The following is a 6000-nucleotide window of genomic DNA, read 5'->3' on the forward strand; positions in this document are numbered from 1 at the left end:
ATCTGCAAAAGGCATCCCTGCTGCAAAAGGAAGGAGACTGATCTGGCTCTGATTTCCTCTGTCTAGAAAGCTCTGTAAAAAGGTAGTGATATTGGTTGTGTGCTCTGCTCAGATGGGGGATTAATGAATCGGTCAAGGTAGTAAAATACAGTGGTACCTCGCAAGACGAATGCCTCGTAAGACGAAAAATCGCAAGACGAAAGAGTTTTTCGTTTTTTGAGTTTCTTCGCAAGACGAATTTCCCTATGGGCTTGCTTCGCAAGATGAAAACGTCTTGCAAGTTTGTTTCCTTTTTCTTAAAACCGTTAATACCCAGGGTGCATTCAGGGGGTGCAGTTGCGACTTGACTTCGAGGAGCAACTCATAGCATGCGGTGTGGTAGCCTTTTTTGAGGTTTTTGAAGACTGTGGTGATTTTTGAAGCTTTTCCAAAATCCATGCTTCGCAAGACGAAAAATTCGCAAGACGAAAAAACTCACAGAACGAATTAATTTCATCTTGTGGGGTACCACTGTATGATTCTGGGTGTTCTACATAAGTTGCAGAAGGAATGGCAAAGTATGGCTCTGGCTTGTCATCTGTTATCTCCAGAGCGTGCTTTCATTCCTGATTGTATCACATTCTTCCCCACCAAAGCTGACACTTTCTTGCACCTTAACATACAGTACCAGATCCAATAGCTGTTCTGCTAAGCAATAGTTCATCATATGCCTCAAGTTTCTTGCTTCTTTTAATGCATATCTAATGCATATCTCGTGGACATCTGAAAGGCATGAAGTTGGCGAATGATGCACTAAATCGTGTCGTTTTGGAAAGCAAAGCAAATAAAATCTGTCTGAAGGGCTGTGAAACTCAGAAAACACTTTTTTTAAATATGGCCATTCTTCTTGCTTATTTCAATGTCTGTCTGGATTATCTCTCAGCTTAGAACAAATGAGAGGAAAACTGTTAGAGACAAATGCTTGGGCAAATCAAGAAATGCTCATTCCCTTTAGCAATGAGTCAGTACACAGCCCAGAACGAATGTGTTTTGATTCTGCGGTAAATCACAGCAGTCGTCCTGATTCAAAGATGCTCAAATGCTCAGGAAGTTGTTCACAGCTAGCTGAGTGGAAAAGCTGTGTCCACATAGACATCAGACGCAGAGCTGGCAGCTCTACATCCCCATTGACAGACGGATGCGTAAGCACGCTCCCAGCCATCCTGTATGCAAGGGAGGACAGAACTGCACTGCCTAAATTGCATTGGCCTGCACATCCGTATGCCCACACCAGCAGTAACCAACAACAGCCTGCATGTGTGGAGTGCAACTACTTGGAACTGCCTCCTTCATCAGGTGAAAGAGGGTTTAGCATTTCCAGGCATCAAAAAGCCTCTCCTGCATGCACAGGATGATCATCACTGGGCAAACAGTCATAACTGACCTGATGGTTTTTTTAAAAAAGGCTAATCAAAGTGCAAAATAACAGCCATCAGATTATGATTATGATTATGATTTTATCATTTTTACAGCTGGTCAGGTGTGTTTAAGGTCCTAGGTTGGTCTGTAAAACAACACATACACACCGTAACACAATACAGTCGTACCTTGGATCCCGAACGCCTTGTGAGTTGAACGTTTTGGCTCCTGAATGCCACAAACCCAGAAGTGAGTGTTCTGGTTTGTGAACCTTCTTTGGAACCTGAACATCCAGTGCGGCTTCCGCAGCTTACGATTGGCTGCAGGAGCTTCCTGCAGCCAATCAGAAGCTGCGCTTTGGTTTCCAAATGTTTTGGAAGTCGAACGGACTTCCGGAACAGATTCCGTTTGACTTCCAAGGTACGACTGTGCTTGCTTTCAGGTAATGTCTGTCCAAGTGTGTTTTAAGTTTCCAGAAGGTACTCATCCTTTGTTTTGGAAAGTATTGGAGCCAAGTAGCACCTTCTAAACATATTTCTACAAATGCCAGACTCCTGGCCATGATGGCACCCAGCATAAGACATGGTGGCTGACAAACCTTAGAAGTTAAGCAAATGGATGCAAGCAGCGTTCCACTAAACCAGCCTTCCCCAACTTGGAGTTTTGGAGTACAGCTCCTATCAGGCCCAAACAGGTGGATTAAGGATGAACTAAATCATGTCCTTCTGAAAAGCAGAGCGAATAAAACTGAGAAGGGCTGTGACACTCAATTAACTTGCCTAAAAAAAAAAGTCAGTAGACATGTCCACCGTCCCCTTTACACTAACTAAATTCTCCTTGCAGAACAGAAGTTTGAACATGGTTCTTGCAACGTGCTTTGTAAGAGATAGCACATGGCAAATAGGTCTGTATAAACAATTCCTAGAAGGCATTAATCCATGACATTCTCATCACCCAAGGGAACGAGAGCTTACAAGGCAGATGGATAGCATTGCTGCAGATAATGGTTTCATTCCCATGTGGAAGTGACTCATGTGTAAGACTTCAATGCTAAGGGCTCCTTCACACATTAGATACTGTATACATCTAGGATTTTGTTTTAAAATGTTCAGCTAAATAAGGAAAGTGTGCTTGCATCAAACAGGTGTTTGGAAATGCATTGGCTCAGGCATGTCTCTGCAGAATGTGTGAACTAATACTTAGCAGTCCAATATACTTAGGAAAAGTTTAGGCCCATTCTGAATGTTTAGAATATAAAGCTGAAAATTGTAGGGGGTGTTTATTTTACAGCTGTGACAAGCATATGAAAGATCCAAAATATCCAGGGTAATGGAAAGCTGCCATATTGGGAAATGGTCAATTTCTCACCCTTTAGCTAAAAGCACCCATATATCTGAAAATAAGATATGCCTGAATTGAACGAACTTCACTGAAGGCTCTTACAGTCCAAATGATAAGGGTTGCTGAGAGAATGATTTTGCAGAGGATTTTAAAACTGAGAGTTTGGGGAGATTTATCAGGGCTATCCAAGCAACGTGCCTTGGAGATTTCAGCTTTTCATTCCAAATGTCCAGGTCAAATGTTAATGTCACTGGAGCTACAGTTACATGTGTTTGTCTATATATGAGTTTTATAGCACATATAACATTGCAAAGGCAGCCAAACATAGATTGCACCCATTTTTGTCATACAAATATAACCCTTCTTCAGACATTAGCTATGGCAGCCACATGCCTAGCTACATACCTGGGCCACAGTCCAACACAATGTTAAGCATGCTGAAGTACACTGAAATCAATGGGCTTCAATGCACTGAACAATGTGTTATCCTGGGTCTCTGAATATGCCCTTTCTGATGGTGCCTTGGTTTGGGCTGCTATTATGACGATCACTTTAAAAATAAAAGTTTTATAGTCCAAATTGTGGGACATATTTTCAGCCCTCTTCTGCCACACAACTAAAATTAGCATTCCAGCAAAACAGGATAGCCACATGGGTCAGATAAGGACGAGCAGACCTGCTTATGAAGCCTAGAAACAGGATTACACAACCCACGCACAGCTCCAAACACACATCCTGGATAAGGTTTCCTGGGTGGGACTTGATTGTTATTAATAAATTTCCTGAGATCATGCAGATTGAAACCTGGGAAATTAATTTCACCATCAATGTGGGATGGAATAAAATTTCTGATGGGTATGTAAACAGATTCCTATTCTAATGGCTAGCTTATACTTCTCTACTCAGAAGTAAGCCTCACTGCATTTAATAAGACTTGCTCCCAGGTAGTTGTGTCTGTAAATATCTGTTTAAAGGGCTGAAGTCAACCCAGGGCTTCTCCACACTTGTTTTTTCCAGGAAGAGGTCTGCACTTTAATGCTCCATACCCAAGCATTTATTTATTGCCCAGAGGTTTTCCCCATGAAAACCAGCTCTTTAAAGCGGAATCAGAGCAAACATCAATTCAGGTTTCCCACGGATTGAAGTTTGCTCCAATATAGCTTTAAAGAATGAGTTTTTGCAGAGAATGCTCAGGGCAAAAAAGAAAAGGGCTCTCAAACATGGAGATTTAAATAGTGGACCATGCCTGGGGAAAGTGAGGGAAAGGTTAAATGTGTCTAAGCTGCCAGTTGGAAGAAGGGTATGCTTTAGTGTGGCTTAACAGGGATGTGAGAAAGGTTCACATTTTTAGGCAAACTTACCTAATTTGCATTTTCCAAAATGATACACAAACTGAAACAACACAACCCTGTGAAATTTGCACTTCTCTGAATTTTGCAGTGTAGTTCTTCAGCAAAGCGATGTGCTCAAACATGCAGATACTAAGGTAAAGTTTCCATAAAATGCATATATTTCCAAAAATAGCCTACAGAAATGTATTACATTATGGGAAATTGCTTTTCAAAAGTGTGTGCATCAGGTAAAGTTCCAATTAAAGATGTGCATATTAGGAGAAATTCACACTAAAATGTTGCTAAATTTTCTTGAGGACTTATTTTCTTTTTTTAAAATTCACAAACTGATGTGGAAATGGGGAGAAAAGAACTTAAGAGAGTAAAAATGAGAAACTGAAATTGACAGATTCACCTGCCCGTAGTTATCAGTGTACAATAGTTTAGTCTGCATGATTTCACAATGACAGTGATGCCTCAATAGTCCAAGCTCCAGTTGACAGCACAAGGGTGGTTTGGATATAATTGGTCCTTACTCAGAGCACCAATTAAAACTGCCATAACAAGCCGGTGCATATTTTGGTTGCCAGCTTTTGTTTTTCTTTTTTAATTGTGGCACATGGACAAGGCCTAGGGTCAGAGGCCAGGTTTCACTGAGTCCAGAATCGTTAGGTGTTTGTACAAGTAGAGCCCAAGTCACTTGCATAACTTGTCTTCAGATGAAATCTGGTAACTAAAAACTCTGACTGAAAGTCTTAGCCCCAAATAAGACGTTGCTGCAGACACAGCTAGGATGCTCTAGCCAAATAGGCTGCACAGCAACAGAGCACAAGCTACAGATCTAGAGTCTCCTACCTTAGCAGCTCCAAGTGCCAAGAACATAATGCAGACTACTCTGGGCTGCCAATGGCCAAGAGTAATAATATCTTTGTGCCTATAATTAGTGCTTATTAGCATACTTTGAATCAAAAGCAGGCCTGGTCTCCCCTTAGAGTGCTGTGCTTTTGACAAGTGGCTGAGTAATTGGCTCTGGTGCTTTGTGACTCCTTCAGCAGTGGTACTCTGCATGGCCAGCTGCCCCAGGGACCTTGCAGAGGCCACAACCTCCCCATATTTCATAGACTTCTTGTTCAGCAATCCTCAGCTCTGCATGTCTTAATGATATAATAACTTGCAAAGGACACGTCTCTTGGCACCACAATGTACTCGACATGAAAATTTAATCTCTTCAAATAATCATACATTATAAAATGCACACAATGTTACATTCATTTGGCTTGGCACAGGAGCTGCCCCACAAGTGTCTAACCAAGTTCTACAAAAGGAATCGGAGTCCCATGCTCTTAGGATTGCTGCTAAATGGAAATAAGGGGAAAGTTTCCACTAGCGCCAATCTATGGATGCGCTTTTTGTAACAGATCCATGCAGAATACCCGAGTAACCACAGATGAGTGTGGTTGCTAGTGCAATTGTAATGTCCAAGTCTATATTATGTGATGTGAGGAGCAGTGTCGGCAGTGGATTATCTAACACCACATCTCACTGACGTAAGAGATACACTATGTACCGTAATCTTTGGGTCATTGGAAGCTAGACAGTAGTGGAGACACAGAATATAATTCCTTACCAAGTATAGCAGGAATGCCTCTTCAGACATTGTGTGTAGGGAATTGTGTGAAATCACATTTAGATTATCATGCTTTGATTGCACACATGTCTTTTTTGCGCCAGGGAGAGATTCCTTCTGAGTAAAGATGATTAGTCAGGGCTTTCCAGTGCAAACTGTAGCTTGTGCCACACGAACTAGGACTTTTCTGCACACACACCAAACCACCACCACCAGTGCTGCCGCTCTATAGCCTCCATGTGAAACGGAGTCTGCACCAAAGCCTTTAGGCAGTGGCACATACTGATGTCATTGGTGCTTAAA

Source organism: Podarcis erhardii, assembly GCF_964252035.2.
Source record: "Podarcis erhardii genome assembly, chromosome: 6".
NCBI classification, from domain to species: Eukaryota; Metazoa; Chordata; class Lepidosauria; order Squamata; family Lacertidae; genus Podarcis; species Podarcis erhardii.